The 17,912-nt window shown below is 45.1% G+C and overlaps 1 protein-coding gene across 1 annotated transcript in view; it reads right to left on the bottom strand.

Annotated features, from left to right (window-relative positions):
• The window catches only part of MAEA (macrophage erythroblast attacher, E3 ubiquitin ligase), a 1,186,461-nt gene that overhangs the window by 732,127 nt on the left and 436,422 nt on the right, over positions 1 to 17,912 (bottom strand). The gene's annotated exons all lie outside the window — the stretch shown is intronic.

The following is a 17,912-nucleotide window of genomic DNA, read 5'->3' on the forward strand; positions in this document are numbered from 1 at the left end:
GGTCTATGGAGCACATCAAGTCGCTCTTCCGCAGAAGAGGGAGAATGGACTGAACTGTGACCATTTGGAACAGAGTTCTTTACAAACTAATTCAGATGACTGAGATCCAAAATTGGTCTCTGGTCCCCTGTTTTCTTGGGCACTAAAATGAACCTTGAGTAAACTCCAGATCTTCTTTGGTCTGGTGGGATCTCTTGGATGAGTCTTGTCTAGCAGCTTTTGATTTAAAGGGCAGCTAACTCCCTCTGATTGGGTTGTACATCAGGAAGACATTTTTGTTTGATTGGTGGAATTTGTAACAAGGGAATGAAATAACCTCTGAATATGATCCTTTGCCGGGAATCTGGATGCAAAGACAAGTGCCCCCCCGACTGCCTCCAGAGAAGAACAGTCTGGCAACCCTTCAGGAGTGCTGAAAGCACCTATCAAAAAAAGAATCTTGGAACCCTTAGTTCTGTGAACCCCCCTGGCAGAAAGAGTGGTGTCTTATTACTTGCCTCTCTGTCTCTGGGAGGAATTTCCCCTTGTGACTGTTGAAAAGGACCTTTGGATTTTTCAGAAAGTACAGTTTTGTACCTACCATAAATGTAGATGTCCGATAGGTATGCATCTGCAGTCATAACATATGGGTTGTCCTGCCTCAGGCAGCCCTTCGGTCGGCCGGATTCCAAAGTCTGGGTCTGGCCTCGGCTGATGTCGCACTTTCCCCGACGTCAGAGCTTCTGGGGTATAAAAGCATAATTTTTTCTTGCCCCAGATGCCAGGTGCCCTCTAGGAAGGCTAAATTTGGATAAATGCTGAAAAGTTCCAAACATTTGCAAATTATATACATGTATAAACAAACAAATACACCATAATAGATTCCCCCAGCTAGCTGAAAGAGTGATAAGCACCCTAGGAATACCACAGAGGGGAAGGAGGGTGGGTAATCCTGACTGCAGATGCATACCTATCGGACATCTACATTTATGGTAGGTACAAAACTGTTCTATGTCCTTCAAGGATGCATCTGCAGTCATAACATATGGGTAGAATACCATAGCCAATCTGGGGGAGGGGGTACTAAGAGAAGGATGGTGTAGTTAAGATCTCCTGCAGTACTGCAGTTGCAAACCCTGCTCAGGATCTGGAGTATAAAGGTAGATTGTAATGCTTGGCAAATGTATGCACGGAGCTCCAAGTAGCAGCTTCTAAAATGTCCTTGGTAGCCACCCCTCGTAGGAAAGCTGTAGTGGTGGCTGTGGCTCTTGTGGAGTGAGGTCTGATATTTTCAGGAACTGTCTTTCCATGAAAGGAGTAACAAAAGCGAATGCAATTTCCTATCCATTTTGAAATTGTCTGTTTGGAAATTGCTCTTCCTTGCACCCCTGTTGCATATGCTACAAAAAGTTGGTCAGTTTTTCTGCTAGTTTTTGTTCTGTCCAAATAGTAGCGTAGTTGTCTGTGTATATCCAAGGTGTGCAAAAGTTTTTCCCCTTTGTTCTGTGGGTTAGGGAAGAACGTTGGCAAGTGAATAGCTTGGTTCAAGGATACCCTAGATACCACCTTTGGCATGAAAGTAGGATTGGTTCTTAGTGACACAGAAAAGGCTGCACTGTCATTAATGCCTGTAGCTCAGATACTCTTCTTGCTGAAGTGATTGCCAGAAGGAAAGCAGTTTTCCAAGATAAGAACTGTAGGTCTGCTGATGCTGCTGGTTCAAAGGGAGGTAGAGTCAGTTTTTCCAACACAAAATTGAGATCCCATGCAAGTAGAGGGGGTTGGAGGTTTAACATTTTTGATCCCTCTCAAAAATTGCCTGAGAAGAGGGTGTGAGAAGATAGGTGGATCCATATTGTATTCTGCTGAAATTGCTGAAGCATGAATCTTAATGGAAGAATAAGACAGGCCATTGTGGAACAATTCTGCTAAGTATTCAAGGATGTGTGCTAGGTTTGCCACTGTGACATCTGTGCCCTTTGATGTGCTCCAAATAAGAAATCTCTTCCATTTAGCTGAGTATGTCTTCCTTGTGGAAGGTCTGTGAGCCTCCAGGATAATGTCCTTCACCCTCTGAGATAAAACAGTTTGGTTGGGTTTTAAGGAATTTTCCAGGCAGTTAGCTGTAATGTTTTCAAGTTGGGATGCAGGGTCTTGGAATTGTTCTGCATTAGAAGAAGAGGCCATTGAGGAAGAGGCCATGAATTTGCCTGAGACATGCTTCTCAATAGTGGGTACCAGTGTTGTCTTGGCCAGTCCGGAGCTATTAGTATCACTTTTGGCTGTTCCTCCCTGATCTTCAGTAGAACCTTGTACATCAATGGGAGAGGTGGAAAGGCATATACTGTTAGGGCATTCCAGCTGAAAGAGAGAGAGTCCACCCTCCATGCTTGTGGGTGGTATGTCCTTGAGCAGAATGTCTTCAGTTGGTGGTTGAGTGGGGAGGCGAACAGATCTATTTCTGGCATTCCCCATGTCTTTGTTATAAGTTTGAAGATGTCTGGGTGCAGCATCCATTTGTGTGCATCCATGGTAGTTCTGCTTAAGCTGTCTGCTAGTGTATTTTCTTTTCCTGGTACGAATTTGGCCTGCAGCTGGATATTGAGATTCAGGCATAGGTTCCACAGATTCAGAGCCATCCGGCATAGAGGGTAGGAATGTGTGCCTCCCTGTTTGTTTATGTACCACATGACCGTGGTGTTGTCTGTCTTTATTAACAGATGTCCTTGTTGGAGGAAGGGTCTGAATGCCTCGATTGCATGCCTCACTGCCAGCATTTCCTTTTGGTTTATGTGCATGTTTAGCTGCCCTTGAGGCCATAGGCCTTGGATACGTTTGTCCTCCATGTGTGCTCCCCATCCTCGGTCTGAGGCGTCCGTGGTGATGGTTTGCCTTGTTTTTGGTTTGTTGAAAGGCAACCCTCTGTTGGACTGGCAGGCCTGAGCCCACCATAGGAATTCCTTTTGAAGGCATGGAATGATTGGTATCATGGTTTCTAGACTGTGACTGTGTTGAGACCATACATTCCTTAGGTACCATTGTAATTTCCTCATATGCAACCTGGCATGTGGGATTAAAATTATGCAGGATGCCATGAAACCCAGGGCCTGCAGGACTTTCCTTGCAGTAAGCTGAGTTTGTCTTGTCAGAATCATGAAGTAATCTGGAAGTTGATTTTGTTTTTCTTCTGTAGAAAAGCCATCTGGGTGATTGTGTCCAGATCCGCACCCAAAAAGGTTATCCTTTGGGATGGTACTAGTCTTGACTTTTGGATGTTGACTGTGTATCCCAAGGTCTGTAGCAGGTGTATGGCATAGGCCAAGTCCTTTAACAATTTTTTCTTGTTTTCCGCTTGTATTAGGCAGTCGTCCAGGTATGGATAAATTTGAATTCCCTGAAGTCTGCAGTGTGCAATTACTGATGCCAGGCATTTCGTGAATACTCTGGGTGCAGTAGATAAGCCAAAGGGCAATGCTGAGAATTGATAATGCTCTGATCCTGCAAGAAATCTGAGGTGCCTTCTGCAATCTGGTCGGATAGGGACGTGCAGGTATGCCTCCTTGAGATCTAGAGTCACCAGCCAAGACTCCTTGCCCAACATGGGAAGAAGTTGCTGTAGGGTCAGCATTTTGAATTTTGGCACAATGAGATAAGTGTTCAGTGTGGACAGGTCGAGTATAGGCCTCCATTGGTTTTCTTTTCTTGGCACAAGGAATAGTCTGGAGTAAAATCCTTGGCCTTGTTCTGTAGATGGTACCCTTTCTATAGCTTTCATCTGAAGTAACTTGCTGATTTGTCTTAAAGCCTCTGCCTTCTGGTTTGGTGGAAGGTGTAGCATTCCCTCTTTTGGCAAAGTATGGAAGTGAAACCTGTATCCTTTGTCTATTATTTGCAATGTCCATGTATCCTTTGTAATGCAATGCCAGTTTTTCGAGAATAAAGCCAGCTTTCCGCCCAAGGGTGCTTCCAGTTGATCCCTGGTAGGCGGAATCAGAGTCAAGTCATTGTGTCTGTCCTGTAGTAGTGGTAGTAGTTGTAGCTGTTGCACTACTCCTCTGGTTGGCAGGCTGCCACTGACGGCCTCTGTAGGGGCCCTTGGATTGACCTCTGCCTCTAGGGCGCCTGTTTCTACCTCTCTGTGCTCTGGAGGAATCTGGAAAGGACCAATTCTTTGTAGGCCAGTTTCTACTGAACCTCGGAGGTTGAACTTGCAGGAAATCTTTAACTGTTTGCACAGATTTTGCTTTTTCTTCAACCTTCTTTAAAATCTCCTGTGCAGGGGAGCCAAATAAATGCTGTTTCTCCATTGGAGCATCGAGGAGTTTAGCCTTGACCTGGTCTGGCAAAGATTGCTCCTTCAGCCAGGCATGCCTACGAATTACTGCCCCAGTCATAGCTGATCTAAATGAAGCCTCCAGTGCATCATAGCCACATTTTAAGAAATGATTACTGACCTGTTGTGAGTTGTGTACCAAATCCTGCAGGGATTTGCGGTCTAAGGGTTCAGGTGAAGAAAGTTTCTTATTTAGCTGATCTAACAAAAATTCTTGGTACTGTATCATATGGAATTGACAGTTTAATGCCCTGGCAGAAAGAGTAGCATATGTATAAACCTTTTTTCCCCATCTCTCTAATGCTGTAGACTCTCTTTCAGAGGGTAGGGGATTTTTGGCAGTAGCGGCTGCAACCCCTTTAGGGCCCTGAGAAATAGTTTCTGGGTCTGCAGCATGGGCTTTATACCGGTGGAAGTGAGGATCCGGGACCCTGTAATACCTGTCAAGTTTGGCGGGGGCCGGAGGAAGAGAATCAGGTGCAGTACTGACATCATTGTACACATCATCAATTACAGTTAGAACCGGAGGTATAGCTAAGGGCCTATGCTGGGGCACATGCAAAAAGGTCCTTAATCTTTTTCTAGAATCACAGAAATCCTGACCCTGCCATTGAAAGTGTTCTCTCATTGAGTGTAAAGTCTCCCCAAAGGAAAATTCTTCAGGGGGGGGAGGCTGAAGGGATAGATTCTTCTGCATCTGAATCCTCATAAGGCGAGTAGGCCCCTTTCCTGGTGGTCTGACAAATCAGATCCATCCGTGGAGTAATCTGAGGAGTGAGATTCAGAAGGGTCAGTCCTGGGCCTTTTGTCTGGAGGAGGTTGGGAGGCCCTGTCTGGGTGAGGTTGGGAACCCCTAATTAAGGAGATAAGGTCCTCAGCAAGACTGAGGATCTGAGAACTAGAGGAAGGCCTCTGGGATGTAGATTTGGCAGGCAAAGCTTTTGAAAGTTTGGCAGCTTTAGCCCTGGAGAAGGCCTTAATAGACATAGAAGCTGGGGGCCTAGCTGCCCCACGTGCAGGAGTAGAAATGTCCAAAGGTATGGTGTCGGACAAATCCTGAACACTAGCTTCGGTAGGGAGTTATGTAGCCGACTCAGCCGGGGCCTCTCTGGCCTCGGTGGTCGGAGGTATGGTTTCGGTAGTAGGAATAGCCGTGGACTCTGTTTCAGTCGAAACAGAGACACTCGCGGTAGGCCTAGCCGTGGTTTCAGCCGAAACCACGGGCCGCGAGTGTCTGTCCTTTTCCTTGCGTTTTTTGACCATATGCGTAGTCGGAGTCTCTGACAGCATTTTATAAGCAAAATCGGTTCCAAAAAACTCCTCTGCAAACTCCGACCGACGTCTAAGGGTCCGTCGGTTGAAGGAGGCACAGGCTAAACAAGCTGATACGTCGTGGTCTGGGCCTAAGCAAGGAAGGCAGTAAGAATGGAAATCCTTATGAGGTATTTGTTTCCCACAAGTTAAACAATTATTAACTTTGTCTGACATCGGCTGAGGCAAGAAAGAGTCCCCAACAGGGTACTTAGCTTTTTTCGAAGTCTTCGGTAGCTGAAATCTCTGGATCTGACCGACCGGCACTTGCGAACAGCTTCTGCTTCGGGCACCGCGCGGCAAGAAAGACTGAGGAAAATGGTGTTGGCTGATGCTTTTATACCCCAGAAGCTCTGACGTCGGGGAAAGTGCGACATCAGCCGAGGCCAGACCCAGACTTTGGAATCCGGCCGACCGAAGGGCTGCCTGAGGCAGGACAACTCATATGTTATGACTGCAGATGCATCCTTGAAGGACATCCACATCTTTTTACTGCTGTGTTGATTTCCAGAAAAGGATCATTGCAAGGTAGAAAAATGGATTCCCACTGCATACAAGCTCTTTTCATCTTGCTCACTACAGGAAAGTGCATCTTTAACAGTGGGCCCAAACAAGTAAGATCCATCAAAGGGAGCACTGATAAAAGAAGACTTAGGGTTCTGCATGAGCGATTAACCTCGTGGATGCATTACATATGGACTGGAGGGTGGCCAGTTCTGAGGAAAAAAATCATTTGTTCCTCTGTTGACGTGGACCCAGGAACAGACTTAAGGGAATTGTTTAAGTCTCTCTAATCCAGTAAAGTGTGCCAAATAATTAAGCGAACGTAAGACAAAGGTTGCTGACAGATGCCCTTTCCAAACCTGTCCAACAATCCAGCACACTTTATTAGGGGGTGGACAGTGGAGATCTGTTCAGCCAGCTCCTTTTTTGCGGCTGCTACAACAACCACGGTAGCTACAGGAATTCCCTTACTCCAAAAGTGTTGGTCCTTGGGTGGAGCTAGGATCTTGCCCAGATGATGGGGAACTGGTTCCACAGTATCTGGCTCCTTCCAAGCCCTGCAAATGACTAGGTCTATTAGGTCATCCACAGGAAGGTTGGGAGAGTCTTTAGATGGTCTCTAAAAGAGACGTCTTCCAGTGGTGACCTGGGGGACCCTTCCCCTTCATCAAAATCAGTGTCTTCAGTAACAGATTCCTGAAGGGAATCCAAGTGTCTCCTTTTACACAGCCTCTTCCGGGGAACTTCTTCAATGGGATGGTGTGGTGAGGAGATGGGAAGTTCCTGGACTGGATCTGCCTGCAAGTTCATATGGGCCAGCTGTCCCTGTGGAATAAGCAGATGAAGCTCAGAAGCTGAATCATAAGGGGGGAATGGGGTTAGGATCCAAAGTAAGAGTAGAGATTGTTCTTGGATGAGACAATAACCTCTCCACCTCCTCGAAAGCAGAGGGACTAGGAGAAGCAAAGGCCAACCTCACCATAGCTGAAACTCCCAGTATCACTGAGCCCAGATCCTGTCCAGACCTCTCTCTGCTCTGAAGGAGGATTCAGACCTGAGATGTCCAGAGCCAAGCTCCGAGGGGAAGTGACAACTCCGACACTCTCGTTATTTGAAGACATCCTCCTTGATCCAACATTGATGCTTTGGCTCAGACTCAACCTGCTCAAGGGGGTTAGCACCGAACAAGTCGAGGATACGGTCGTAGTAAAAGATGAAGTCATCTTCAGATCTGACATCTTGACACTTAGGGCTCTTGGATCCAATGGCTGTGAAGTCACTGGTCGGATCAAAGGAGGAGAAAAGATGGGATGGGAAACGGGTTGAAGGCTCCGGATCCAATGAGAGCCAGAGCCAGTAAAACACCCATCTGAATCTGAGCCCTGAGAAATTTCCCTATCATCCTGTCCACATCGACTTCAGAAAGACTTTTGGAGCACCTGATGGATGAAGAGGTGGAAGGACGGTGAGGCAACAGACTAGGAGTTTCTTTCAAAAATGGTGAAGGAAGCCGTGGAGAGATCATCTCCAGGGTCAAGGTGGCTTAGAAGTAGAAACAGTCAGATCCAAAATTTAGAAAATATGGCCGATATTGGGCTGGATTTCGGAGACTGAGGAGAGCATTTCTTATGCTCCCTGGGCTCCGAAGAAGCTCTCAGTTTTTTAGAGGGGATTTAAGACCCTGATACCAAAGCAAAGGAAGCAGCAGCTAAAGCAGGAAAAAGCCCTTAAGAACGAGCTGCTTATGGCCCTGGTATTAAACCCTGCATACATCTGACTGGGGGACTCCAGGTGAGTTGGTCCTAGACAATAAACTCACTCCCTGTGTGCATCAGAACTGGGTATCTTATGCCTACAGGAAGTGAATTTCTTAAAAATGGTTGGCTTCTCTGCTATGATAAGAAAGAGATGGAGAAGGTCAAAGGCAAAAAAAGGAAAATGAGAGTAGTAACCAACAATGGTTATGAAGAGATACCAAAAAAGGGTAGAAATACTAGCTAATTAAAAGCTGTACAAATGGTAAAGGGAGGAATACAGGTAACCAGTAATAAAGGATTTAAAGGAAGAAAATTCTTTCTTTTACTCACTGAAATCGAAAAAGCTATCCCACAGATTTAGAGAGAGCGATCTGCGTCCAAACCATTTGAATGGCAAACAATATTGTAGGTAAAAAAGTAGTAAGGGGCATTATGGGTAAAGGAGGAGCTCAAGAGTTAGATTCAGAGTCTGGAAGAAAAGAGGCAGAGATGGCTCTGTTACCCATTCATTGAGGAATGAATGAAATGAAACTGGCAACATCAGATCTGTATTGTACAGCATCACGTTTTTTTCTCTTTCTTTTAAACTTTCTACTGTTATCTTTCATGACTCAACTATTTTATAACTCTCAACAAGCATAATCATTAATTATAAACTGGATTTTTTGTTTGTACTGGAGATTTTCTTCCTGGGCCTCTGATGAAAAAGGTTAGTTCAAATGGACTTAAAAAAAAAAACAAAAAAAAACTTTTTCAAGTCCAGTTGAACTAACCTGGTAAACAAACACCAATAAATAAATAACTGCTTTCTGGACTTCTCTCTAATGACATTAAACAATTTTAGCTAAACAAGAATTAAGAGCTCTAAAACCACAGTCTAGTAAGCCCATCTGAATGTAAGCTAGATTCCACAATCCTCCACATTATGTTTACAAACTAAGCAGAATAAGAACTGGCACCTTTATCTTTTAGTGCAACTTACATGCCACAACCACAAAGTTCAAAGATTTTGGCGGCATAGGCATAGCTTTCTTCTTTTGAAGATTTGTGAAGAAAGCTTACATTTCTGTTAAGAGGAAATGGAGGTACTTGTGTTAAAAATGACCGACAGTGACAAATGCAAGCCACTAAGCACATAGATTTTCTCTGGTGCAACTGAGGAACTCAGAACTTTGGGAGGAATGTACATCAGTACTCTTCATTGCACGACTTGTGTTGGTTTCACAAGGAAAACATACTACTGAGAAACATGCATCTGAAAAACAGGATACAATAACAGTCAGGCAGATTCAATAAACCCTACACAGCAGCACACTGATTCATAGTCAGCAAGTGGCTCTACATGGAGGTACAGCCACGCAACCACTGTAAACACCATGGCATGGTAACCACAGCATAAGGAGCTGAACTGTATGCTAATCAACCAATCCAAGATGGAGGAGCTATTCAACAAGCTATAAAGCAACTGTATAGACTCAATGGTGCTTTTCCCTGTGAATTCTAAAACCTATTAGAATACAGCCACGGAAATGAGTCTACACAAAGAATGTTAGGGGCTGCTGTTGCTTTAATTCATGTGTATGTGCAACAGGCTGAAGTCTATGCTGCTGCTGCTAATAGACAAAGGCCAAGAAGAAGAGTTTTCAGACCCAGGTTAACTTATCACAGTCTACATGAGGTGGAAATTGTACAGTGCTACAGGGTGGGTAGAGACGCACTACAGGAACACCACAACCTCTGTCGTCCTCAACTCAGACCAACGGAGGGTATCCCATACCAGTGGAGACAAAGGTATGCGGAGCACTTAAAATTTTATCTAAAGGAACCTTTCAGAGACCAACAGGAGACATGCGGGGGGTGTCACAAGCATCAACATCCAGGATCCTCCATCAATTCCTTAATGCTATGTTCCAACATGCCAGTGACCACATAACATTTTCTCCTTACTCCTGAGGGCAGGGCCACAAATATGCAGGAGTTCTACCCTGTACCACAATATCCTGATGTACTGGTGCCATAGATTGTACACATATAGAAATTAAAGCACCACCAGGGGAACAGGGAAAGCTCTACATAAATAGAAAGGGCTTCCACTCTTAACTGCCAAGTCATATGTAATACTAAGGGAATCATTTTGAATTGTGTGCTGGCAACTCAGGCAGTTACCACAATTCGCATATCTGGCACACCTCCTAACTGTATCAGATGTTCACAAGGGGTGATATCCCACAGGGTCATTTACTGGGGGGATGTAGGTTATGCACTGGAAACCATGGTGGACAATACTCATCAGAAATGCACACACACACATCTGCTGAAGAATGTCATAATGAGGCACACATTCAAACCAGAAATATCATAGATTGCGTGTTTGGGCTGCTGAAGTCACGGTTCCAGTGCCTAGTAACATCTGGGGGAGCCCTGCAGTACAATCCACTTACATATACTGAAGTATTCACCATCTGCACCATGCTTCACATCATCATCCTGAGAAAGCAGCTTCAGCAGGATAAACAAGGGGAAGGGGCACATATCCTACCACTAATGGCAAGATCACCACAGCCACACGCCGGTGAGGAGTCAGAGGGGGAAACAGCATCTGCTGTGGGTGTAGGCAGATATAGGTGTACTCAATATGCCTTAGCATTGGCTAACAGGCAACGCATAACACACTCGCTCACCACCTAAGGGGCTAAAACCTTCACCCTGTGCACATACATACATATAGTAACACTGATGCCAGGCAACACTCACAACCTTTACCTACCCATGTAATGTGTGTGTACTCCTAGCATCAGACAGTGAGCCCTGAATTAAAACGGTTTCAAATGCTGGATTTACAAGTGTTGAACCTGAAGTACATTGTGTAATAATATGAATGAATGGCATAACCTTGCATGCTGTTACCTGGCAATATAAGCAAGTAAAAGGTGGGTGATTTATACAGCAATAAGTTTAACATGTGACAGCAGAGACTTCTGTGAATACATATGTCCTCTATCAAGTAGTAGACCTCAGGCATCAAAGATTCAAACATTCATACTTCTCAAAAGTACCGATGGTCACCAAACAGCCTCAGTTTAGCCTCATACTTTTGTACTGGAAAATCATGAAATAGAGACGTTACAAAGTAATGAGACTCATTTCAGTTTCAGACTTCACGAGATTATTAAAAACACTGATGCAAAAAATGTTTTGATTCTATCCAATGTCTAATATTCCAAGACCAAAGTATGTCAAAAGTACAATTAGCAAAACAACAACACAAACGCAGATATAATAAGCACTAAGTCAGCTATGCACCCTGAGCAACAGACAAATGTTATGCATCCCTGAATTCAACAGATAGAAAAAAATGATATGGCACAGTAATCACTTGCACAGGGTGTTGTGGGGGTGGGCAGGAAGCCTAGGCTGAAACAAAAGGTTGGTGAGTGCTTTTCAGTAGCAAAGAGATGGAGGCAGACATTCGGACAAAGTAACAAATGGCCAGTGAGACAAAATGAGCTTTAAGCTTCATGGCTGAACCATGCAGCGTGTGCGTGTGTGTGTGTGTGTGTGTGTGTGTGTGTGTGTGTGTGTGTGTGTGTGTGTGTGTGTGTGTGTGTTCTCCAAGTGAAACTGGTGTGCAAGTATCTGTAGGAACACAGCCTAGCTCTACATCTTGGTATGTCAGACAGGTGTGAGCCATGCATGGTAAAGGTGGCAGTTCATCACTGTTGTACCCGACCACAAGAAATGGCTCTGCCAGGAGTTGCACAGGCACGTCCACACCCATGGTCACATGCACTGCTGCTACTTGAATGTGACTGATGTCTGCTGGACGAGCGCCCTTCACAAGGATGCCCAGGACTACAAACCCATGGCCTGCCACATCTGGGTGTGGACACCTCAACCAGTGATGGAACAGTGGAAGTAATGCCACTATGGGAGCATGATTGGGCACAGCTACTTCGGCTAACATTAGATAATCTGGCTGACCTATGCCCATGTGGATGCAGTCCCCCTCCCAGCAGATGTTCCGTCAAAGACAGCGCCCTTTTCAATGTGTCATTCATCCAATCTATTGACTCAGCAACACAGTGGAGGTAGTCACACATGTCAACCTGTGACACAGACAACGCTAAGCATTTCTCTGGAAGACCTATTGGAATGTGCCTCCATCGTGGCCCTAAACATACGTCGAGTGGCCTGGGAAAACACATCTGGATCAAGTGGAGGATGGATAGCATGCCTTCCTCGAGCACCCCTAACAACCATCCTTGTGGCACCTCACCCACACTTTGGCTACAGCCAGAGTCAACAGGCACTGAAGCTGCAGAAACCTCACTTCCATGATAGTGTCTCACCCTCCTTCTGTCCCATATCTGAGTGCTCACTGGAATGGGTTGGCATAGATCTACTGGCAGTGTCCAATGGAATTGCAGGAGATGGCTGAATGGCAACCTTAGGATCAGATTCAACCTGTGCACCCCTGACTGTGCCTCTGTTAACCCACCATCCTCAAAGTATGCGGATACTCTGCAATCAGGTGGTAAGAGTTCTACACTTCCACTGTCAGGATCACATGTGATAATAAGCAAAAAATACATGGAAAAAAATTAATACCAAACACTATTCTAGTCCAGTATATGTTAACAAATTAACAGTGGTGCCTTTACTACAGACAGTATGGCAATACACTCAATAGTCCTGATACCCACATTACACATATGGGTTAAATAAATATTTCTTTGAACTGCTCATCAGTACTGACATAAAAATGTTTGGTTTACCATCTGCAGATGATGCTATGCTTCCTGTGGATGACGATCCTGGAAGAAGTTGAGCAAAAGGTAAGACACCATCAACACAACTAACAGTAATACTGGGGGTTAAAACTTTTTGCCCTTTATATGTCCATTAACAATAGTTTTAACAAGGAAGTACAGTTGTGTACACTTACCATAAATGTAGATGTTGGGAGTGTATTCACTGCTGCAGTCATCACACTTGGTTATCTGCCTGCAGGTAGTCCTCAGTCGACCCAAATACCAGAGACTTAGTATTTCTGCATCAGATGCTGTTGCTTCTTCCATGATGTCAGGTAATCAGGGGTATAAAAACAAGCAGCCAACGCCATTACATCACTTTCTCTTCCCCAAATGTCAGCAGCCCCCAAATAGGGAGCTAGTATATGGTGGGGAAAACATTGCCAGTAAAAAGTAAATACCAATACCAGTAGGAATAGCCATAGAGAGGAGAGATGGAGAAAACCAGGGTGCTGGGGTGCTGGAGGGAGGGAAACCAGGACTGAAACACTGAATACACTCGAACATCTACATTTACGGTAAGTGTACACAACTGTACTATGTTCTTCGTGTTTCACTGTTGTAGTCATCACACTTGGATTGATTCCCAAATCTGAGGAAGGGTGGAGGAAGTCAAGAAGAGTTAGGGCTGGCTAGTAGGCCTTGCAAGACTGCTGTAGCAAATCCTGCCCTGGATTTGGAAAAGATAGGTAGGTGGTAATGCTTGGTGAAAGTGTGTACAGATCTCCAGGTAGCAGCTTCTAGTATGTCCCTTGTAGGGACTCCTCTGTGAAATGCTGTAGAGGTAGATGTAGCTCTAGTGGAATGTGTTCTGACCCCCTGAGGGGTTGGTTTTCCATGGTGCTTGTAGCAGAAATGAATGCAGTGTGCTATCCATTTGGAAATGGTTTGTTTTGAAATGGCCTTGCCCTCTGCCCCTGTTGCAAAGCTGACTAGCAGCTGGTCAGATCTTCTGAAAGGCTTAGTCCTATCAAGGTAGAACCTGAGCTGTCTGTGCATGTCCAAAGAGTGCAGGATCCTTTCCCCTTTATTTTGAGGATTAGGGAAGAAGGTTGGCAAATGGATGGATTGGTTGAGAGCCACAATGGACACCACTTTAGGCATAAAGGAAGGGTTAGTTCTGAGGGAAGCCCCGTCAGCATGGAAAATAATGAAGGGTTCCACAGCCATCAGTGCTTGTAACTCAGACACTCTTCTAGCTAAAGTGATGGCTAGAAGCAAGGCTGTTTTCCAAGAGAGGAATTTTAACTCTGCTGAAGCAGGGGTGGGTGCTCTCCTTGGTGGCCTTAAGTTGTTTGCCCCTCTCAGGAACTGTTTGATGAGAGGGTGAGAGAATAGAGGTGGCTCAGTATTGTAATGAGCCGAAATGGCACAGACATGAAATTTAATGGAGGAGAGGGATAGGCCTCTGTGTAGTAGTTCTGCTAGGTAATCCAGGATTAGAGGTAAGTAGGGCAGTGTTGTGTCCTTTCCTTTAGACTGAATCCAAGAACAATACCTTTTCCACTTTTTAGCACAGGATTTCCTAGTAATGGGCCTTCTGGCTTCAAGGATGACGTCCAGCACCTGCTTGCTTAGGGCTGCTGGTGGGGTATTTAATGAATAAGCCAGGCTGCAAGATTTAGGGTTTGCAATTATGGATGCAGAATCTGTTCCTCCTGCTGAGAAAGCAGGGCTGGGGTCTGGTGTAGGTGCCAGGGTGGCACCGTTGTCAGGCTGCACAGGAGTGGGTACCAATGCTGGCGTGGCCAGTCCAGGGCAATCAGAATTGTCCTTGGCTTGTCTCGTTTTATCTTGAGTAATACACTTGAAATAAGGGGCAGAGGGGAAAGGCATAGCTTGAGAGGTTTCCCATTGAAAGGACAGGGCATCCACCTTCCAGGCCCTGCTGTGTGGGTTCCTGGTGCAGAATTTGCTTAATTAGTGGTTGTTGGGGGAGGCAAAGAGATCCACCTCTGGGGTCCCCCACTTCTGGATCAGAAGGTTGGAGGTGCTGGACTCCAATTTCCAGTCGTGTGAGTCTAGGATATTTCTGCTTAAGTTGTCTGCCAGTGAATTTTGTTTGCCTGGCAGGAATTGAGCTTGTAGATTAACTTGGTTGTCCAAGGCCGTGTTCCACAGGGCTATGGCTAACCTGCAGAGTGGGTAAGAGTGGGTTCCCCCGGTTGCTGATGTACCACATAACTATGGTGTTTGTCTGTTTTTATCAGCAGTTGTCCTGGAAAGAGTAGGAATCCAAAAGCTGTCAGGGCATTCTGTACAGCTAACATCTCTTTCTGACTGATGTGCAGGAGAATTTGCCTTGGGCTTCAGTGGCCCTGAATTCATTTGCCCACCATGTGAGCCCCCAGCATAATCTGATGAGTCTGTGGTTAGGGCCTGGGCGGCATGGGGTTGAGTAAAATGCAGTTCCTTCTTGTGGTTGCATGCTTCTGCCCACCAAAGAAACTCTGTCCTTAGACAAGGTATGATAGGAATGACTGTTTCCAGGTCCTGAGAATGTTGGCACCAAAGACTTTTTACATACCATTGAAGTTTCCTCATATGCAGTCTTGCATATGGAATTAGCAGAATACATAAGGCCATGAATCCTAGGGCTTGCAGTATTTTTCTGGCAGAGAGCTGGGTTCTGGTGGCCATTTGTTTGAAGTAGTCTGTCAGATAGACCTGTTTTTCTGAAGTGAAGAATGCCATCTGGGAAGTTGTGTCCAAGCTTGCTCCCAGGAATACAATTTTTTGACTGGGTGCCACTTATGATTTCTTTTCGTTGATGGTGTACCCCAATGAAGTTAGAAGGCTTTTTACAAATCTCAGGTGCTGAAGCAGCAACTCCTGACTGTCCGTCTGAATCAGGCAGTCATCCAAGTAAGAGTAAATTTGGATATTTCTCTGCCGGCAGTATGCAATGGCTGGAGTCAAGCATTTTGTGAATACCCTGAGCACAGTAGATAAGCCAAAGGGAAGTGCTGAGAACTGATAATGCATAGACCCTGTCCTGAAATGTAGATATTTCCTGCATGACTCCCTTATGGGGATGTGCAGACAGGCTTCTTTTAAGTCTAGTATGACTAACCAGGCATCCTTGGCTAACATAGGGAGAATCTGTTGCAAGGTAAGCATCTTGAATTTTGGTACCACCAGGAAGGTGCTCAGAATTGAAAGATCCAGGATTGGGCACCAAGAGCCCTCTTTCCTGGGTACCAGGAACAGACTGGAGTAGAATCCTTGACCCCTTTGTTGTACTGGAACAGGCTGAATAGCTTTGATATTGAGCAGGGAAAGTACTTGGTTTTGAGCTACTGCCCACTGGTTTGGAGGAAGGTCTGGAAACCTGCTTGGGGTTGGCAGTGAATGGAAATAAAATTTGTAACCCTGGGTTACAATGTTGAGGACCCATCGGTCCTGAGTGATGGACAACCAGTTTTTTGCATGAAGGGCAAGTTTTCCTCCTAGGGGCACAAGCAATTGGGCAGGGCTGGGAAGCAGAGTTGAGAAGTCATTGTGAACTTTTTCCATAAGTAGGTGGCTTACCACTCCGTACTCTATGGGTAGGGGCACTCCATTGCTTAGATTTCTGCATACCCAGAGACTGTTGTCTGGGTGGTTTGTTTCATCTGGGTCTTATTTGGGAAGGCCTGGAGGGGGCTGGAAAGGACCAGTGTTTTGAAGGGCAATGCCTACTCAATCTAGGTGGTTGCACTTGTAGGAATTCTTTAACAGTTTGCATAGATTTAGCCTTTTCTTCCATATTTTTAAGAACTTCTGCTTTGGTGCCAAACAAACGGTCCTTATTTAAAGGAATGTCTAGTAATTTAGATTTGGCATGATCTGGCAAGGCCTGCTCCTTCAGCCAAGCATGTCTTCTCAGTACAGAGCCAGTGACTGCTGCCCTGCAAGATGCTTCCGGGGCATCAATGCCACACTGCAAAGTATGCTTACTAACTTGATTTGCAGAGTGCATAAGCTCCTGCAATTCTTTATTTTCTGCACAATCTGGAAACATTACCACTTTTTTTGCTTAATAAGTTGCATAACATTCTTCTGGTATTTCAGAATGTGAAACTGTTAATTCAATGCCTGGTAGCAAGAGTTGCAGAGGTATATACCTTCTTACACTATCTGTCCAAAGCTGTGGATTCCCTGTCCGAAGAAATAGGAGTTTTGGCTGTAGAAGCCTTAATACCTTTAGGTTCCTGGGAAATGATCTCCGGATCAGCAGTAGGATTCTTGAAAAGAAGCTTGCGAGAATCAGGTACTCTGTAGTACCTGCCTGGTTTCCTAGGGGCCGGAGGTAAAGTGTCTGGACTAAGACTGGATTCCATGAAAACATTATCCACAACATCCAGGACAGGGGGTATAGCTAAAGGCCTGTGCCGAGGCAACTCTAAAAATTCTCTGAGTCTCTTTTTGGACTGAGGATAGTCTTGGCATTCCCAATGGAAATGCTCTCTTAAAATATGCAAGGTTTGACCAAAAGAGAAATCCTCTGGAGAGGAGGCAGAGGGAATGGATTCCTATGCATCTGAATCCTCATAGGCGGATAAGGGCATGTTCTTCATAATCAAAAGGGTCAGAGTCATCGGACTCCTGGTCTGTAGAACCTGAAGGGGACTGGAGTCTGTCTCTTAGCTGGGGAAGGCTGGCTTCCCCTAATCAGTGTAATAAGGCCTTCAGACATTCTAAGCATTTTTTGTGGCATGAGTGCCTGAACATGCGCTTTGGTCGTCAGTTTTCTAGGCTCTAGGCGTAGTGCTTATTCTGGGCCTAATAAACTCAGTAGTTTTGGTTAAAAAAGAAGTCTGTTTGATTCGAACATCGGTAGGATGAAAAAAGTACAGTTGTGTACACTTACCATAAATGTAGATGTTCAAGTGTATTCACTGTTGCAGTCATTAAATTTGGGTAATCTGCTGGCAGGTTGCCCTCAGTCGGTCTGAATAACAAAGTCTTGGGTCCTGTGTCGGTTGCTGTCTCCTCTTCCATGATGTCAGGTCATCAGGGGTATAAAACATGCAGCAGACGCCATTTTATTCAGTTTTTCTTGCCCCAGATGTCAGGTGCCCCGCAAATGGGGAGCAAAAATATAAACAAACAGAAACATATGTAAATGCACTTTTAGCAACATAACTTTACCTTCATCTAAAAGAAAATACACCACAAAGGCTTTAGTATATAGTGAAGGAAAGAAAAGGTATAGAAAAGGGGGATGGCGGGTGG

The sequence above is a fragment of the Protopterus annectens genome, chromosome 2.part1 (genome assembly GCF_019279795.1).
Source record: "Protopterus annectens isolate FY-2018-M chromosome 2.part1, PAN1.0, whole genome shotgun sequence".
In the NCBI taxonomy this organism is placed as follows: Eukaryota; Metazoa; Chordata; order Ceratodontiformes; family Protopteridae; genus Protopterus; species Protopterus annectens.